The sequence below is a fragment of the Tyto alba genome, unplaced genomic scaffold (genome assembly GCF_018691265.1).
Source record: "Tyto alba isolate M040663 unplaced genomic scaffold, T.alba_DEE_v4.0 Super-Scaffold_6, whole genome shotgun sequence".
NCBI lineage: Eukaryota > Metazoa > Chordata > Aves > Strigiformes > Tytonidae > Tyto > Tyto alba.
The window spans coordinates 36,262,078-36,281,058 of record NW_024881327.1 but is presented as its reverse complement, the minus strand read 5'-3'; the positions used below and the strand labels follow the sequence as shown (position 1 = coordinate 36,281,058).

At 42.3% G+C, this 18,981-nt stretch overlaps 1 protein-coding gene across 2 annotated transcripts in view; it reads right to left on the bottom strand.

The window, feature by feature from the left end:
- The window catches only part of PPARGC1A (PPARG coactivator 1 alpha), a 375,257-nt gene that overhangs the window by 170,710 nt on the left and 185,566 nt on the right, over nucleotides 1–18,981 (bottom strand). The window contains exon 1 of one of the 2 annotated variants that reach the window (XM_032984533.2): nucleotides 2,324–2,368. The exons of the other annotated variant lie outside the window; for it this stretch is intronic. The gene's annotated coding sequence lies outside the window, so the exon portion shown is untranslated. Of the gene's footprint in view, nucleotides 1–2,323; nucleotides 2,369–18,981 lie in introns of those variants that run through there. 2 annotated transcript variants of the gene reach the window in all.

Here is an 18,981-nt window from a genome sequence, read left to right as displayed (position 1 = left end):
CGCAGCCATCACAACCTCCGGCTGCGACCGAGCACCACGGCCGGCCCCGGGACCACGCAACGGGTACCCACCGCCACGCAGCCTGAAGCACAGGTCTCGCACGTTGAAGCCCAAGGAAACTGAAATGTCTGATGGCTTCCCAGGATACTCAGCACTTCGGAAAATCAGGACACTTATTTAAGAGACTAAATATGGTTATAAGGGCCTAGTGCTAAAAAAACTTGGCCCATTTAAGAAGAAAGGATGTACGCCATCACCTTGGAGCTCCCCAGCAGACAGGACTGAAGAGGAGCTCTGGCGCTGCAGCGCTCACTGTAAAATCAGCTCCTTTCAAGACTGACGCTCTGTCCTACCCTGGGACTTCTAAAGACCTTGCAGCGTGAAGAAATATGGGATGAATTACAATCAGACTGAGAATTGGATAACTCTTTCCCAGGGGCTTCTCTGCAAATCTCACCCACATGTAACAGGGTTGCACTCGCAGAGCAAAACATCTACATCCACCATCCCCGTGCTCCAGCCAAAGGGAAGCCTACTGAGATAGCGTTTCTGTCTGGGAAGGAGCAGGATGGTAGCAAACCCATGCAGGGGTACCAGGGGTCATTGTAGCCTCGGAGGTGAGGTCCCACCTTTATCCACCTGAGGGTTGTAGGTATGGCACCTATAGCACATGTGACTTCTTCCTCACCATGCTGCCACTGCTACCTTATAGTGGTGCAACACTCCCTCACCCAAAAAGGAGGCAGAAGTTGCTGACTGTAAATCAATTCTTGCCACAGGACACTTGGTTTCCAGCCAGGCACTATAGGAGAATTGCTTCCATGTTTCCCCAACTCACTCCTCACTCATCTGACCTGGCAGAAATAGCACAAACCAGGGAAGCAGAAGAGATTTCCAGGTCACTTAATGGGCATATAGACTAGCTGCAGATGCCTCCACAGCCCCAGCTCTCCTCCTGCCCTTCCCTCACCTTCTCCAGGTCTTCCACTCTTTCACCCATTTGTGGAGCCCAATTCTTCAGGGCAGTGGTGGTCTCCCACACTGTGTCTGCACAGTGACCACCTCCTCTCCATCACCTCCACACACCTGCTTCCACAGCAACATAGAGAGGAGGGATCCTTTGGCTTCTGTATCCACGACATCCAAATTTTATACTTAATTTTGGCAGTGGTACGGACAGACGATCAGGAAGGCACCACAACCCAAGCCACAAACAGTATTGCACAGACTATCATACACCTCTGAAAAGAGTTTTGCATTTCCATCTCTACAGCAAAGTTACGGGGAGGGGGCCAAACTAAACCAGCTATTCTTCTGGAGGAAGGGAGCATGCCTTGTAACGTTTAGACTGCTGCAGTAACTCTTACCAATCTGGGACTCTTGCACAGCTTCATCTGATAGGAACAAATCAAATGGCCACTTTATCTGAATTTTGTATAATGCCATCACCAAAATAAAATAAAATAAAATAAAATAAAATAAAATAAAATTTATTATTATTATTAATAATAATAATGATAATAATAATAAAAATAATCAATCCTTTGTAAGAAGCAGCAAGGAGGAAAAAAAGAAATAACTTGGTGACACATCTCTTGAATATTGTTGATTGACTAATTAAAATGCAACAGAGCAGAAAAAAGTGCAGAGACGATGCTTAGGATGTAATGTAAAGAGCAATCACAACCACTCAGTGGGGCTTAGCAGGTCTGAAATGGTATCTAATTCTGCAAACTCCAGAAAGGTACTGCATAATGTAAACATTATTGCTCTGCACACTTTAATGAAAACTGCCTGCCTTTGGATTGAATTGCATACACATCTATTGTGAGTCCAGCATAATAAAGAAAACAAGCATTGTGCGTTTAAAGATGTTGCCTCACTAACAGAAGCTAAAAGAAACCCCTTGTTACAGTTACTATGAGATAATTAAGTAACAGGGTGACGGGTGGTGTATTGTATTTTTTAATGAATAAACTTGCATATATACAGACACAAGCCACGTATTTCCTTTGATATTATAGCATGCACCTGCAACTTGTTATTACAAGGACCCTTATTAAGCAAGTGTGCATTTAGCAATGTCCGCAGATTTATAAAACTATTTACTCGTCCTGCAATTTGGAATAGAAGGCTTTGGAATCTCACAACTATTCTCTCCAAGAAAATAAGAAGATAATGATAACTGCTCTCATAGGAATATGCTTTCAGGCATTGCTACAAACAAACATATATGTTTCACCTATGCTTAGGTTAAAAAGTTCAGAGATTTTTAGCGTTGAGATTTAATCCACTTGCAAGCATACGTCTTTGTATCACTAACCTGCCAGCTAGCTTCCCGTCGCAGCCCTTTTATCCAGTTTTCTTCTAAGTCCTTATTCTCTCTCATGGATGTTTCATCCATAGCTGATGGAGCTTGCACAAACTCGATTGGCCACTGGCTGTTACGCTCCCTTTGTAAGCCTTTACCGAGGCAGCAGCAAGTGCAGTTCGGAGACAGACTGTCATGAAGAAAATGTCACACCACGGGTGGGGGGGAGGCGAGGGGGGAGAGGGGAAGGGAGGGGAAGGAAAGGGTCGACATGAAGGATCCACACGTGAAAAGATTTGGGGAAGTGTGACTGCGGTCTGACACGTTCCCGCTGGTCGAGCAAATGCATCGCTGCAGCCGGGGAGTTCGCAGGGTAATGACAGAGGGTTGGTGACACTGTGGAACAGCCCTAATTAGATGTAAAGTATAGCAGAACTGCTAATACTATCCAAAGTATTCTCATACGCCTTTCCCAAAAGTGTTTTTTTCACATATTGCAATAATTGTCTCATTTGGTGTCATTATAATTAAGACTGCATCAGGGGTGTGGATTCAAGCGAAGAAAATACAAATAGCTGCTGGGTCTGTTTAAAAGAAAATATTTCAGCGTATCTGTTTGAAAAGTGCTTCCTGAACCACTCCGCAGCCAATAAACATGAATAATAATATAGGCCATTTTGATAGAAATGGGCTCATTACCATACTCGCTGCTGAGCTCTTTCAGAGCTCAGGTTCAGCAAAGCAGAAATGGGTTCAGCAGGACACAAGTATTTCAACCCCAAACCAGAAAGAATTAGTCCCATAGTAAGACATTTAAAAAAAAAAAAAAAAAAAATGCTTGAGCTTGCTCTCCGTGCATCACACCTAGAGATGCCTGCCACATACCCTGAGCATGGCCAGGCTTTCTTTATGATGTTCTTTATCACTCCTTAACCCAGCACCACCATCTTTCATCCCACCAAGAGACAGTTTAGTCTCCCCATCAACTCCTTAAAACACCACCTGGCTTTTTTTACCAAACTGAAAAAAGCCCAACAAATAGAGAGAGTCTGTCCTGCTATTTCATTATAGCATTTATCAGAGTTTAGCTGAGAATGCTGAACTCATTGCATTTAGAAAATCAAGATTCAGGCAGTGACAGGGAACAAACTCTTGTCTGGAAGTACTGCTTCAGTACAAAAAGAAAAGTAATTTTTAAGCATGCTTTTAGCTGAAATATCTCTTTCCTGTAAAAAAAAAAAAACCTATATTGTGATATCTTTAAAATTCATAGTTTATGATTATTAGGATGAAATATTTTCTGAAAGTGTTGACTCTTCACCATTCACACTGTTTATTTACTAAGCATACAAAAAAAAAAAAAAAAAAAAAGGATTAATTTTTAGGTTCATTTTTTCTCCTGGGTATTTTAATTTTCAGACCCTCAACCATCCTCCCTGGGCTGAGTCACACCTCTGCACAGGGCTGCTGAAATACAAACAAAAGCCCCTTTCTTTGCACCTTTCTTCTAGACCACTGCAAAACATTTCCATTTTCCTCAGGTTTCACAAACATCTATTCTCACAAATTTTGGGCCTTCCACAGCTGGACTATATCCTCACCATAAAATTAAACGTGCCAAGTGGTACTCAGCATAAGATGCTCCGCATCATGGCTACACCTTGAGCCTTCCTCCTGCAGCTCCAAATGTCTTCTCTGTGGTTTTTTTTTATCTCCTCTTTCTCCTTTTAGTTAAATAGTTGGAGGGGCTTGGGCACCGTGGGTCTCTGCTGCATTCAGTGTGATTTTAGGACTTGTGTTACATACCAGGATTGTGCGTGAACACCAGCTCCTCTTACACGTACGGATATTTTATTTTTAGACCGAGAGAGCTTGTGGTAAAGCAGAACAAATGCCAGAAGGAGCCAGATGCTTGCACAGACACAGAGGGGCGCATCAGGCTGTCAATAAAAGAGATGCAAAAGGACTTTTCTTTCAGAAATTACTTACTAGAATTCTTTTTTTTCTGGATGAAAATAAATTAATTTTTACTTAAATTCAACAGAGGCACCAGGCAGAGGTAACCCAAAGCCACCAACCTGGCCTCAGTGGAACGCACCCCGTCTCTCACACTGCTCGCCCACTGGCTGGCAGCAAAGGAGTGCTTGAACCACATTAGCAGGGTGGCAAAGGGCCAGCGGTACTGCCAATTCTGAATCCTACCTCCCAGATGATAACAAAATATAACGATGCCGATGACAAATCCTTGAGATGAGATAAGCTCGCTTTTTAAGAGCGCTGTCATTTGTGAAAGGCAGCATCTAGGCAACAGCTGGTCTGATTTTGGAGGGGTACAATAAAAAAAATTTAAAAACAAAACAGGAGGAGTTCTTGTCTTACTCTGCATATGGCAAAGACAGATGTAAACCAACATACCGACATATTCGTACTGGGCCAGGAGCATAATTCTAAATCTAAGTCTGATAGCACACGGGAAATGCTTTGCGATAATTGTAAATATTAGCAATGCTTCCAAACTAAGCTGTTTCGGATTACAATTAATTATTTTGTGACTTTTCCTTGTCTTTTTCACCACCATGAAATAGCCCAAATTGTGTATGAGCTGCAAGAATATTTAGACATTTATTGATGGAAATCAAACTACTTTTTTCAACCACAGTGTCTTTGATATGTTAGAGCCTGAAGCAAAGAAAACATAATAAAAAACTATATATAGATGAGAACTTCAATTTTCCCCTACATATGAATCTGTCACTTATTTGCTAAGAATCAAATCTAACTCCACACAGTTAAAGAAGCTCCATACATCATTCTCCATAATCCAGTACTCAGCTCAAATGTACCTTGCTTGAGGAGCATACTACATACTTGATTTTACACTACTCTAAACAAAACATCTCTGGATATTACAGCTCTGAGTCTAAAAGGCTTTCGCTGCAATTCCATTTCCAATAGTCAGAAAAGTGCTAGTGTGAAAGCGGTTTCACCAGCACAAGGTAACAAGGATGCTTCAGAAGTCCATTCTGAGGATCGGATTTGACTGTAACAACAGGCTAATTTTTTTTTTCTAATATATCCACAATTTATTACTGTGATACCACCATACAGTTGCCAGCACTGTGAAGAAACAAAATGAGAAAAACACAAGGTTTTACTGATTACTGAACTGCCACCCAAGCACATCCTGATTTTTCAGAACACTTAAACTGTGAAATGGGTGCTGCTTCTGGGTAAGGACTGGCTTCTCACACTCATGCTGCCCTTACATGCCTGTCTGCCCAAGCACAGGAGCGGTACCTACATTGGATCTGGCCAGAGGGACACATCTCGACCTCAGCAAGGTTGGCTGGAGTTCCTCGTCAGCCATCCAGTGGCATGATCAGGAATGACGGTGAAGCAGGAAGGGGTTCAGGTGCCTCCTGGAGACTTCAGTGCTACAAAGGGTCTTTAGTGGAGCACTGAACTCCACTCTGACGAGGCTCAGCATCATACTGGGTACCAGCAGACTAACTGATATGGTTGCTGGAGGGATGCAAGGGAAAATATAAGCAATTTTCACCATCTCCTTCAAAAGCTATGGTGAGGTCAGCTCAGACAAAGCATAGCATGAGCCCATCACATTTCAACGTATTTTTTTCAAAGCTTTGTGTTCTCCTAACAGTCCTAGATACACCCACCTTTCATTTCCTTCTCCCTAATCAAATGTTGTACTCTGGTCTCTGTTACCAGTTCCACATGAATTAACCATTGAAGACAAGTACCTGCGAAGCATCAAATGCCTGCTACAGTTTTGTTTTCCTGCCACGCGCACCCACTGCAGCCTCGCAAAAACCTTCATTTTGGAGTTTTCTCATCAGAGGCTGATGGTGTGAACTAGTAAACTATGAGATCCTTGGGATCTCTCAGTGCAGAATATCTTTATGCCTTTCTGCCTCCTGGATCGCAAGTCTCGAGCACAGTGTGTTTTCAGTGCCAGACTCACGGCTGGCACCTTAACTCATGGAGGCATGACATTTATACCAAAAAGGTCCCTCTAGCACTTTCTAAGAGACTGAAGAGAAAGAGCTTATAAATGCCTTCAACTACAACCCAGATCAAGGAGCACTGCATGATAATACATGAAAGGGAACATTTTTGAAGTACCTCTTAACTTTTAACTATACAGTGGGTTACTGAAGGTAAAATTTAAGTTGTCCCTGAACTAAATCCAAGCCATAGCTACATAATTTCCTACACAGCCTATATTAAAGCTATTCACACAGATCTTCTTATTCGTCAGTCAGGCTCCCTTTTAGGACCCTGTATCAACAGGGCAGAAAGAGGAAGGAACTGTCGTCAAACTTGCTGCACTCAGGTTATGTCCCAAACACAGTGAGGCAAGTGCCGTTCCTGATGATGACACTTATCTCACCTGCTTTGTGGAACTTGAATGTCACCTGTTCATGCCTCCATCAGGTCCCTTTAGTAAAGGAGAGAGAAGGAAGGCACTTGCAAGAGGGAAGGTCCTCTGATTTTAGCCCAGGTACTCACCTTAGGCTGACACAAACCACCACCCCGTGGACAGGCCTTTGCTGACAGTGGGAGGAACTGAGGGTGACTCTCAGACTTACACACCTAATGCCCAAGTGGCCAAGTCGGTGCAGAGGCCTCCCCCTGCCCTGGCACCATGCAAAGCCAACAACTTTTCGGACGGAGTTTACAGCCACCCTGTCTCTCTAAACACCACGCTCCTATACTGTGCAGCACAGTACGTACGGCTAAGACTGAACCATCCACATTGCTCCTCCTAATCACTCAGAGCTCTGCAGATCCCACTTCCCCCTGCCTCCTGCTTCAAAGGACTCCAGCATCTTCCCTCACGTATCTGAGATCACACAAAGAACATACCTCATTCCGAAATCCAAACTTAAAAGACAGGTTAGAAGGTACCAGTGACGAGGGAGACCTAATCCCATTGACCTTCAGTGAGACTTGGGTCATTAAATCCCCTGATCACTTCTGGAAGAACAGTTTAGGCTGCTACCCCCAGTTGCTGAAGGCACCACCCTCCTATTGGAGTCCCTGCACCCTGCTGCAGCCCCGCAGAACTAACTGTAGTACCTGACAAACTGACGGCACGGCAGATCAGCGCAGCTTAGACATACCTGCTCTTGTGTGTATTGCATGTGCTGTTTAAATTGATTACCTGTTGACAAGCTATAAATAAAGTTGCCATTAGAGCACCCCAATGTGTGACACTCCACAGGCTAAAACAGAGCTGTATTTTCCCTACCTTAACCTAAGTGTCCTTTGAGTAGAGGAGCTTGCTTTGTCTTGCTAACCAGCCAAGGAGGAGCTTGTTTCTCTGTATTGCCTATCTTGCAACTTCTATGCTCCTGCCTAAAAGAATTACTCATTTGTTAGTGCCAGACTGTCATCTCTTTGAAAGTAGAGCCACGACATCTTCGCAGACTGGATGTACACGGCTGTTAAATTTATTAGTTAAGAAAACCAGCAAATGACAAGTGAATAAAGCACTCCTTGGGACGTTTGGACTACGGATTTTGTATAAATCAATAGTAAGTGCTATAAAATGTCAGAAAATACCAAATGAGGAGAAAGGAATCAATAGATACCTTCTGAATTAAATGAGTGATGAATATTCTTTACCAACCAAAATAAATTAAACTACAAAAATCCCTACATTAAAGCAATATCCAGCCTCTTACTTGAAACCCCAGAGGAAGGTAATTCAGGGTTAAGGCTGGAAGCTCTGTCCTTAAACAGCACCACTGAGGAAGAGGGGGACAGAAAGGAGGAGCAGGAAGAGAACAACTAAACTGCTTTGACACATGTTGAGAATTAAATATTAACTCAAACATGTTCTTCTTCATCCTGAATTCCCTTAATTTTCTGGGCTTGAGTCAAGACACCGGTCATTTTTCTGTAATGTGTTTGCACCATGCTCTGACTCTGATTTGTATGCCTGTGTAGCAATATAATACCAACACTAAAACCAGGAATGGATAAAAGTATTCTAAATCCGTTATCACCAAGTGAGGATGCATTCTGTGTATTCCAGAGATCCTTCCACTTCCCTGTTAGGAATCAGCATGGGGTAGTGGCCTTAACAATTTAACGAACTTAGAGATATTTTGTCTTTGTGGTTCTGAATCCCACCTTCTGTAGCATGCTAGGCCAGGCACCTAACGGGAACACTGCCTTGCAGTCACAAATGTAGAAGAGAAAACAGAAGACTTGGATTGACACGAGTTTTGTAACAGCTGTGGATCTGCCCTTAATGCAGCATATCACTTCATCAAGGTACGTGTTTCTGCTTTTAACAGGCCCCTGTTTATAAAAGCCCCTGTGTAATACACAGCCACACACCAATTACTTCCTGCCACGCATGCATTATCTTTTTCTTTTAACAATGAAAGACGCATGCATTATCTTTTTCTATTAACAAAGAGAGAAGTCCATACATGCTAGGAGGCATGCAGAAGAAATCACATATAATGGAAATACACTTATATATGTCTTCCAGCCTCCTGCTGAAGACTGTATACAGTACTCCTCACTCCCCTTTGCATAAGTAGGTCAAAGAAGGGCAATGAAAATAGAACATGGAAAATCCCTCCTATGAAAAGTGACAGAAAAAAAAGGGGTTGGGTTGTTTTGTTTTGTTTTGTTTTTTAATTTAAGGAAGAAAAATGATTAGCACAGAACATGATACAATTTTCTAAAGGAGAGAATGGTAAAAAGGCAGCAGGTCCACTCTTTTCTGGCTCTCAAAACAAGGTAAGGACATACGAAGAAAGCCAAAGGTGACAGATTCAAACCAACAAAATCAAATGTTTTTTTGCGAAATATGTAATTAGAGAGTGGAACTCAGTGCTGAAAGAAGTGCCTGAGGGAAAGTATGTATCAACTTTCTACAAGTGTTTAGTGCAGCTGTAACGGTAAGGAATTCAAGCCTAAAGCAGATACCACTAACAAAGATACATGCTTCACAGTATATGCCAGCCTGCAGAGCTGGAGATTCACATCGCACGTAACACAGGACTGGCACGTCTGACTGCTCTGAGGCTCACCCAACCCTTCTCTAGTGCTGGCCACTTTCAGAGATCAGGCTCCATCCAGTGTAGATGCATTGGAGAGCTGAAGAGGTGGTGTAATTCCCATGGCCTAGATCATCAGTGGACCCTGCTGCTTTACTTGGGTAGACAGCTATTGTTCTTGATGTTAGCTATATTGGAGAAAAGATGTCAGCTCAGAGTCAGAGCATTCTCAGGGTTTACATCAGTTATAGCTTTATTGCTTTTATAATCCTCTGTGCATACAGACTGAAAGATAAACATCAGTGCCTAGAGATTGTGTGGCAAGGTTTTGGTAGTGGTGAGGCTACAGAGGTGGCTTCTGTGAGAAGCTGCTAGAAGCTTCTCCTGTGTCCAACAGAGCCAGTGCCAGCCGGCTCCAAGACAGACCTGCTGCTAGCCAAGGCCATGCCCATCAGTGCCTCTGGGGTAACGTTTAAGAAAGGGGGAAGAAAAAACCCTGTACAACAGCAATTTTAGCTGGAGAGAGAAGAGAGAATATGTGAGAGAAACAACTCTGCAGACACCAATGCCAGTGAAGAATAAGGAGGAGGAGGCGCTCCAGGTGCCAGACCAGAGATTCCCCTGAAGCCCATGGTGAAGACCATTGTGAGGCAGGTTGTCCCCTGCAGCCCATCGAGGTTAATGGTGGAGTAGATACCCACCTGCAGCCTGTGGAGGATACCACATGGCAGCTGGGGGATGCCCAAAGGCGGCTCTGATCCCGTGGGAAGACTGCGCTGGAGAAGGCTTCTGGCAGGACCCATGGAGAGAGGAGCTGCCATTAGAGCAGGTTTGGTGGTAGGGCTTGTGACCCCGTGGAAGGGACCCACGCTGGAGCAGTTCGTGAAGAACAGCAGCTCGTGGGAAGGACCCACGTTGGAGAAGTTCATGGAGGCCTGTCTCCTGTGGCAGGGTCCTCACGCTGGAGCAGGGGAATAGTGTGAGGAGTCCCCCACCCCAAGGAGGAAGGAGTGGCAGAAACTGCGGGTGTTGAACTGACCACAACCCCCATTCCCTGTCCCGCTGTGGAGGGAGGAGGTAGAGAAAATCAGGAGTGAAGTTGAGCCCAAGAAGAAGGGAGGGGTGGGGGTGAAGGTGTTTTTAAGATTTGGATTATTTCTGATTATTCTACTCTGATTTGATTGGTAGTAAATGAAACTAATTTCTCCAAGTCAAGCTTGTTTTGCCCAGGACGGTAATTGGTGAATGATCTCTCCCTGTCCTTATCTCAACCCACCAGCCTTTTGTTATATTTTCTCTCCCCTGTCCAGCTGAGAAGGGGGAGTGACAGAGCGGCTTTGGTGGGCATCTGGCATCCAGCCAGGGTCAACCCAGCACACCCACCAAGATTATAGTTGGCTTCACGCACTTGCTCTGTTAATCCCTTGTGACATCTGTTCCAATGCTGGACATAAACTAGCCCAAATCTTTTGCTGAAGCCTCCGTACGCATTCTAAAGCACCTAGAGGGAGACTTTTGAGGATGATCCCTGAGCAGATCAAATAAGAGATCTATTTCATTAAAGCCCTACCTGTTGTTTGTTATTGTAATAAGCCTTCTCAGTGGAAACCAAACTGAAAGCGTGCCAGTTCACTGGTGCTGCTTGCTATTTCAGACGGTGTCACGAGCCATACAGTCTGCTGGTATTCGTGCTTCAGTTTCACTGCATGACTCCAAACACTCAGGATCTTTATGAAAGTAATACATTCCAACCTAATCTACAACTAAATTAATGTCAGAAGTAAGACAGTGCCCCGAGTGATCAATAAGTGGGTTTTTCCCTATAGAAATATTAGACGCAATTCACATCAATAAGGCCCAAATTTATGGGGCAATTCGGCTCTTCCATTTGCAGCTTGAGTAACTGGCCTTTGTATAGGATATTACATTACTAAATAACATGTGATAAAAGGAGCTTCCCTGTTACAGTCCCTGACCTGCAACAGCCACAGATTTCAGGAACCATCAGCAGATGTAGTGAGGGACCTGAGACATCCACCTCAACTGAGTCTCTTTCAAAACAAGCACAAAATTGTTTCTAAATGCATTATAGGAATCAAAAGCATTATACTCAGACCCACTTTGGGATTTAAATGAAGAGTGCTGGTACTGGGACCTTCGGAAGACAAGTGAATGACATTGACTATGATCTTGTAACCATCTATATGCTCACCTTTAAAATTATATATCAGAAACAATATCCTGTTGAATATTCTTGGTCCTATCAACTGAGTCATATACAACCAGGCTACAAAAAAAAAAAAAATGTCTATGAGGAAAGAACAATCCTTCACTAGAAGGACTAACAGGTCTCTCATTTCTAATTTTTATGATTCCATACAAATTAGAAGACCTGAGTGTAAGGATCTGCTTAACTAACAGGAACAGAGTAAAGGAAAAAACTTTTTTTTTTCCCCCGATATAATTTTAGGTCATACAGCTACTGAAAATAGAGAAAATAAGCTGAAAATGGTATGGCAATCCATTAATTACTAAAAACACCTCTCTACAGACTTCTTTGAAGTCACTGCTCATCCTTGCAGAGCTAACAAGCATGCTGCCTGGATTTAACAATGAAATAATTACTGTCTGTGGTGAAGGGTAGTACAGCTTGCTGTGCCTGGTGGTCAGCGGAGACCCACTGGGATCTGCCGACTGCTGGGCTTGGTTTGTGCTGGCTCCAACACTCTAAGGGCAACAAGTAAACCCGTCCCTTCCTAAGGAGGACAACCCCTCCTTGACCACCCTGCAACTGCCACCGGATCCACAGTGAAAATGGCTAGGGATTTTTCAAAACATTGTCTTGGATCTATAAGAGTTTTACTTTCCAGCGGGCAAATATCAATTTAGCATCAATGGCCAAATATTCAAGCTTTATTTTGATCAGATCAACTTATCCTACCTCATTCTCTGGGGTAGGTTTACCATTTTCACCTACTTTTCCACTGGAGAGCATGGAGCTTCATGGGAGACACAGCATGGCTATTTTACTGCCCTCTTCTTCCAACAAATCCTTGGCTGAGCTTAGACTGCTCTTAAATTCTTTGAAAATTATTATTTGAAATAAAAATTACAGAGAGGAAGGTGTTTGGCTCCAACACAACCACTTTCTGTTTAACAAATAAACTTGCCGAAGTCAGTAAGGTCATCAATGTCTATTTTTCACTTCCCATTTATAAAAGGGCAATGACTGCTACGCCATATTCAAGGCAGAGCCTTGTCTTTCGCACATTCTATTCCTCTCTCTCATTTATTATGCTGCTTTTATTTAGGCATTATGATAAAAGGAAGGCATTCCTGCAAACTAATAATCTTCAGTTTCTCCACCCGACCAATGCCGATGTTGTGGAGAACTTCCAAGTGCCTTCAGATTAATTTCTCACATATCATCACGGACACTTGAGCAACAAATAGCCTGCTCTACTCCTGATAATAGAAGATTAGTAACACTAACAATGTACAGAACAGATGAAGGGAAAACGGTATAAATCTTTCAAGTAATATATTGCATTAAATCTTGAGGCAGGTTTCCTAGTGACAGGTTGCAAGTTCTTGCAGCCTTTGTGTACAGCTATAGGCGACACCCACATTTTGTGAAAAGTGAAGAAAGCAAAAATCAAATTCATTGTCATTTTCCTCTCCTGTCCTCTTTAGAGTGAAACTGGAATGAAATTTGCCTGCTTTTCTTTCCAAAGTAGGCCGCCGTGCAAGTACTGCCAGTTAATCTCCGTGTGACACCAGCCCTCAACATGATGATTATTGTGAAAGTGTCACGGTCTGCCAGGAATTTGGCCACACTTGAAAATTACTCCTTTTTTACTTAGTTGAGGATGCAAATGTTCCAAAAACAAATGAAAAAGGAACCCTGGTTTGTCCCTCTTCCTCACCAAGGGAAATCCAGCTAGCAGTGGGAGCACTCTGATTGGCCTATGTGCTTTCTTTGCTTACTCCTTTCACAGTAATACACATAAAAACAAGTGGCTGTAACAGAAGTATTCATCTTAATCACAAAAAGCTTTCCTAGGCTCATCATGAATGTGTCTGGAGTCTTCTAGCTTTAGCAAGAAGTGTTATTGTAGTGCTATTAAGAACTACTATTACAGGAATGTTTTAAAATTACAGTCATAACGATAGAGGGACAGACTAACATTCCCCATGTCAAGGAAGTTACCAGTATCATCCCAAATGACAGAGGATAAACATTCTGAAGTCAAAATCACAAGACCCACACGGGTTTGAGTGAGATTGCTTTGATTTTTTAATTTGCCTAAATCAGACGTGCGGCTTGCTTAGAGCTAGCGGTTATGTTGAGGTGCTTGCCAGCCTCTCCTCTTCCACACCCATCAGATCTCCTCTTTCACCTTGCAAGTGGATGCCACTAACTCAAACTGTCTTCCAGATGAGGTGGCAATGATGGCTCAGCTCCCCTGCCTAACACACAGCTCTGCTCTATGAAGGTGCTTACGGATAGGAAGACCTCACGCTGCAACCATTTTCAGGGCTGTGCCTGGATTTGTTATATAGGAATAGTGCCAGCTCTTTCTAACTTGTTTGTGCATCTTCTGGACATGCTCACCACCCTGTGTGGCTTCAGGAGTGCTGAGAATCCATCAGAAAGAGGCTGTGAACATAAGCACATCTTGAATGCGGGGTACTAGCGTCTTTAGCAAGGCTTTTGTTTTGTTTTGTCACAGAAGAGGCAGGACTGGTCAATCTACATGGTAAGCTAGAGCACAGAGCAGGCTGGCAAAGAAGCAAAGGTAAGTATTTGCCATCACCGCTGCAATATGGAGAGTGTACAGGGTGGGGATGGAAGAGGGAGGATGAGACCTTGTTATAGCTTCTTCTTCACAGATCACAAGACAGTTGCGTTACAGACAGAAGAAGAAAAACTGAAATTGTTTATTTCATGTGTTTCAGCAACCCTCAGACCCACAGCTTCAATGTCCCCAAGGCACAAATGCAACATCATCTTCCTTGTTCTCCTTCATCTATGTGAATAAGAGCAGAAAGACATTCCCGAAAAAAGCCAGGGGATACTCATCAGTTCCTCACTTTTATCGACTTCTCTCATTTCTTTCTTTATTTGAAATACTCTGTTTTGTTTTTCCTGGGTGAATTCAACTTGTCCTTACCTTCTGGGCCTGTTCCTTTTGTCCTCTTTTTTGTACCTTTTCCTCCAAAGTCAGCAGACTTACAGCAAGGACCTGGGGCGAGCTGAGATCACACACACGTGCATATTGACAGTAAAGTGGCCTCATTTTGATGGGCAGCACTTTCTGATGCTGCTCCAGGAAGAGCATGTCAGGTGTAGCTGGGCCCTTGGCACAATGACAGTATCCAACATAACCAGCCACTTTCTATGGCCTTACTACAAACATCCTCTGCTACTGACCACTAACCTGATGAACCATTCTCCGAAGACCATTTTCTTCACAATTTCTTTTACTTCTTCCTGAGTCCCTTCCAGCCTCATCATCTCTCTTTATCCTCATAGCAAGATACCCCCCTCCCACATCTTCTCCCCAAAACCTTTGAAAAGAAGAAAACTAAAAGAAAAAGAAGGTAGTTTTCACCTACTTTCTAAAAAACATCACTTTATTTGTTTTGCCTGCATGCTTTCCTTCCACCTCCTCCCAATCTTCTTTCTTTATATAAATAGATCACTTTTAAGTAGTCACTGCTTATTTACTTCCTACTACTACAGAGGATAATTCAATAGGGTCATCATTTCAGTTGTAGTTTGTAGGTGATGCGCTAACGTGATACTATGTGCACTGCAACTGTAAAGGGAAGACAAGAAGGCATGGCTACTGTGACTAGGTGGAGAAAGGATGGGAAAAAGGGATAGCACCTAGTTCAACTACTAGGTCTTCATAAATCCTTTGAAAGTAAGGATTTGGCCCACTGAAAAAGCTGGCATTGGTCATCTGTCAACTGACAAATAATTATGCTTATAATAATTACGTGACTAACATAAAGTTATCCCTTGACAACTAAGGGGCTCTGAGGAACCCTAAGGTGGCATACTGGGGGAAAAGCCTGCAAAGAGAGCAGGTGCACAGCATTTTGGGGTTCACTAAGCTGATCCAGCCTTTTTGATTAGCTAGCACATATTTCCAACTTCTATCACAAACGACATATGCCACATTCATAAATGTTACGGATGCCACCACAGATGCCACATGTGGAGTGGCTGTAGGAAGAACTATTAGTAGAATAGATGTTTTATTATTGAAGACCCCTGCAGGTACTCACATTTGAGCAACAGGCAGAGCGCAGGGAGCCCGAATACCCACGGCCATCAGAGCAGCTGTGTGTCGCGGTAGCATTAAGTGGATTTGGCGTAAGAAGTCAAAACAATGTGCGTGGCTAGCAGGTAACGCGGCTGTCAAGATGCAGCCCGGTGAAGCACCAGCGTAAGGAAGTTTGTCAGCTGTGCAGCAGCGGTGACAGTGACCAGAGGCAGCGGGGAGCAGGCTGCTGGCGTCCGGGCTGTGCCGGCGGCAGCGGGGACAGAGGGCTGCAGGGACAGAGGGATTTCGCTTTGGGGCCACGCGAGTCCCTGGGACCTAACGGCAGCAGCACCGGAGTGGGGAAGGATACTGCCCACGCAGAATGACTCTCCCGCCTGAGACTGACAATTCAGGGACTCTCCTTTTGTTCTCATTTACTTGCAAATAATGGTTTCCTTGTATGCCTACCAAACAATATTTACGCAGGACTGGATATATAGCTCACATTAGAGCAAATGCTACTACCTAAATTGGGCTATTTGTGACTCTGCACCTCGAGTTTCACTCATCCCTGGTCTGAAGTGCACTAAAAGCACATTATTAGTGCTTAAGATGCAAACTACCATGCTAAAAAATATCACTTTTTACCTCCAGTGAAAGAAGTTAAAAATTAATGGTTAGTTGAAACTAAGGTGAACAGTAAACAGAAACTCCTTGAGACCATGTGCAGGCTATTCCCAATCTGTAATGACGTTATACTTACTACTTAGATTAATTACTCTTTTTCTTCTATCTTAATTTATTTTACACTTTAGGAAACCAACTTGTCCACTAACCACTCTGTATGTGATAAAGAAACACAATAAAAGCAATTTTTCTCCTACCCCTCCCCAAAAACCATGCTCAGTAATGCATTTTTTAATCCAACATACCTTCTCCTAATGAGGTTTCAGCATGCTATAAATAACACTAATGAGACTTTGTCTTGCCCATGTAATATATTTCCTTAATATAGGTTTAGATTTTCTTATGTTGCATGGAAAACTAACAGTCACTGAAAGAAATGTCCTCCAATAGCACATTAAAACCAAAAGTACAATTAAATATAAATTAATTCAGTAATTTAATTGCACTATTGTCATTTTTAAAAATTCAGAAGAGAAGTAATGGTGTCATTTTTTCTACTGGTAAAGAGAAAAGTGCTGAGGGAATCAGATAATATTTAAATAAACATTATCATATCTATACATGATATAAGGATACCTTTTTATTGCCAGGTAATTCTGTGTTTGCTAATGAAGAGAGTTTGAAGCATGTACCTTTGCACAGTGAGGGTCTAGTCCTGCAAACGTTATGCAAACAGTCCCAGGTAAGGGATGTAGGATCTGACCCTCTGGTTTTACAGAGCTAATAGTCTAACTGCATATTTCCAGCCTCAGAATGCAGATACTTTAAATATCATCTGCAAAATGTAGCCATTTAAGCAGAGGTTTGCAGTGAAACAATCTCTTGGGTTGACAAGCAGTACATATTTATGCAATCTGCAACTCCCATCATTCTACAAGCAGGCCAAAGTTGTCTGGGTGGAATTTTTTCCTCTAAAAATATCAGCTCATGGTTTTTTCCCCTCAAAAAAAAAAAAAAAAGAAAAAAAAAAAAAGAAAGAGAAAATGCATTTTTTGCAGAAAAATTAAATGATTATTTGGGGCAGTATAAATTTGAAGCCTACTCTATTTTTAAAGATCAATTGAAATTTTATGCCTGTCACCTCTGTCACCTTTTTTTCCTCAGAAAGCAATGTAAGGCTTATGCAAAATTTCACTGGGAGCACGTGGAGAGTTTTACCGTTGATTTTCATGAAAATAGATTAAGTAGCAGCTCTTTTTTAGGATTCCACCTTTAATGGTAAAACTCAGTAAACATCTTGGACTAGGCTGGGCAACAACACAGTAACAACAGGGAGAGGTGGAAAAGTAGCAAACTCTGACACAGAAATTAAATTACAATAAAGACATTGGCGCTGATGGTGATACAGGCAAAAGCAGTTATGGGTATAAAAACAGAAATAATCAAATCCAAAGTGGAAGCAAAACTCCATTTCTGTAATTCCTTCAAGTCAGGAGAACAAGATGAGCACAGCTTCCGACTTCTGAAAGAACTGGCACATCAAATTATAGGTTGGGCATCTGAACAAATGATTAAGCCAGGGTGGAACTATATGGCTGAAGATTAGCAGATAAAATGACTTACGTACTTCAGAAAGGGGAAAGTGATTCATGCAAATATGAGCCTATTCATCTGATCTTATGAGCATGCAAGGCTTTAGAACAACTCTTCTATGAGGGAATACCTAAAAGAGGTGTAGACAAATGGAAAAAAATCAACGTGGATTTATCAAGAGCGGACTAAACCAAATTAATAACTTCCTTTGGTATGATTAATTTTCAAGACAATGTTGCGACCTTATCTCTCTGGACTCTGGCAAAGTATTTATTATCTACATGGAAAACCCTAAGTTAAAACAGAGAAGATGGGTTTAAGAGAGTAACTGCAAGGGAAGTAAGAAGATGATCAAAGGGAAGGTCAAGAAGGCTCATACATGGCTCTGGTGAGATCTCTGGAAGCCTGAGCACAGCTCCAGCTGCTGGCTCCTGAGATGGATACAAACCTCAGTGGGTGCAGGAGAGGACTGCTAGCGCAACAGTAGTATACAGAAAATAACTATAGCAGAAAGTAGTCGAGTATTATCTAACCTGGGAACAAAGAGGCTTGTATGGTTCCAGAATACAGCACTCCAGAATGAACTTCCAACAAAAATAACACAGGTGAAAAATGTAAATGGTTTTAATATGGATTTTGATCAGCATTATGGAAGAACTATGGAGGAAAATATACGAAGACAGTTCTAGCAATAGCAGTGTACTGTATTCATCTGTGTTCCTATTTCGCGGGGGCAAATAACTTCCCTATCACCTATATCCTTGTTTGTACCAATGGTACATTTTTCTCAAAGGGAATTTTCCTAACTTAGACACACCTGATGTGTGCTGATTCTTCTTTATACCTGAGTGGGTTTTTCTGCTTTTTTTCTAGCTAAATTTGTTGATCTAATATAAGAATATTAACCCTCCACACAAATGTTGCCTCATTTTTTTTTTTCCCCCCAGTTTACTGAAAGTTTAAAAAAAAAAAAAAAATGAAAAATGAACTGTTTACAGCAAATCTATGTGGCCTATTTTGATGGGTATGCATTAAAAAAAACCACACAAAGCCTTGCTTTTTGCATGTCTCCTCAAAATTCATGAAGTTTTATAAAATAATAAAATGTGGAAATATCTCAAGCCCTGAGGGTTTT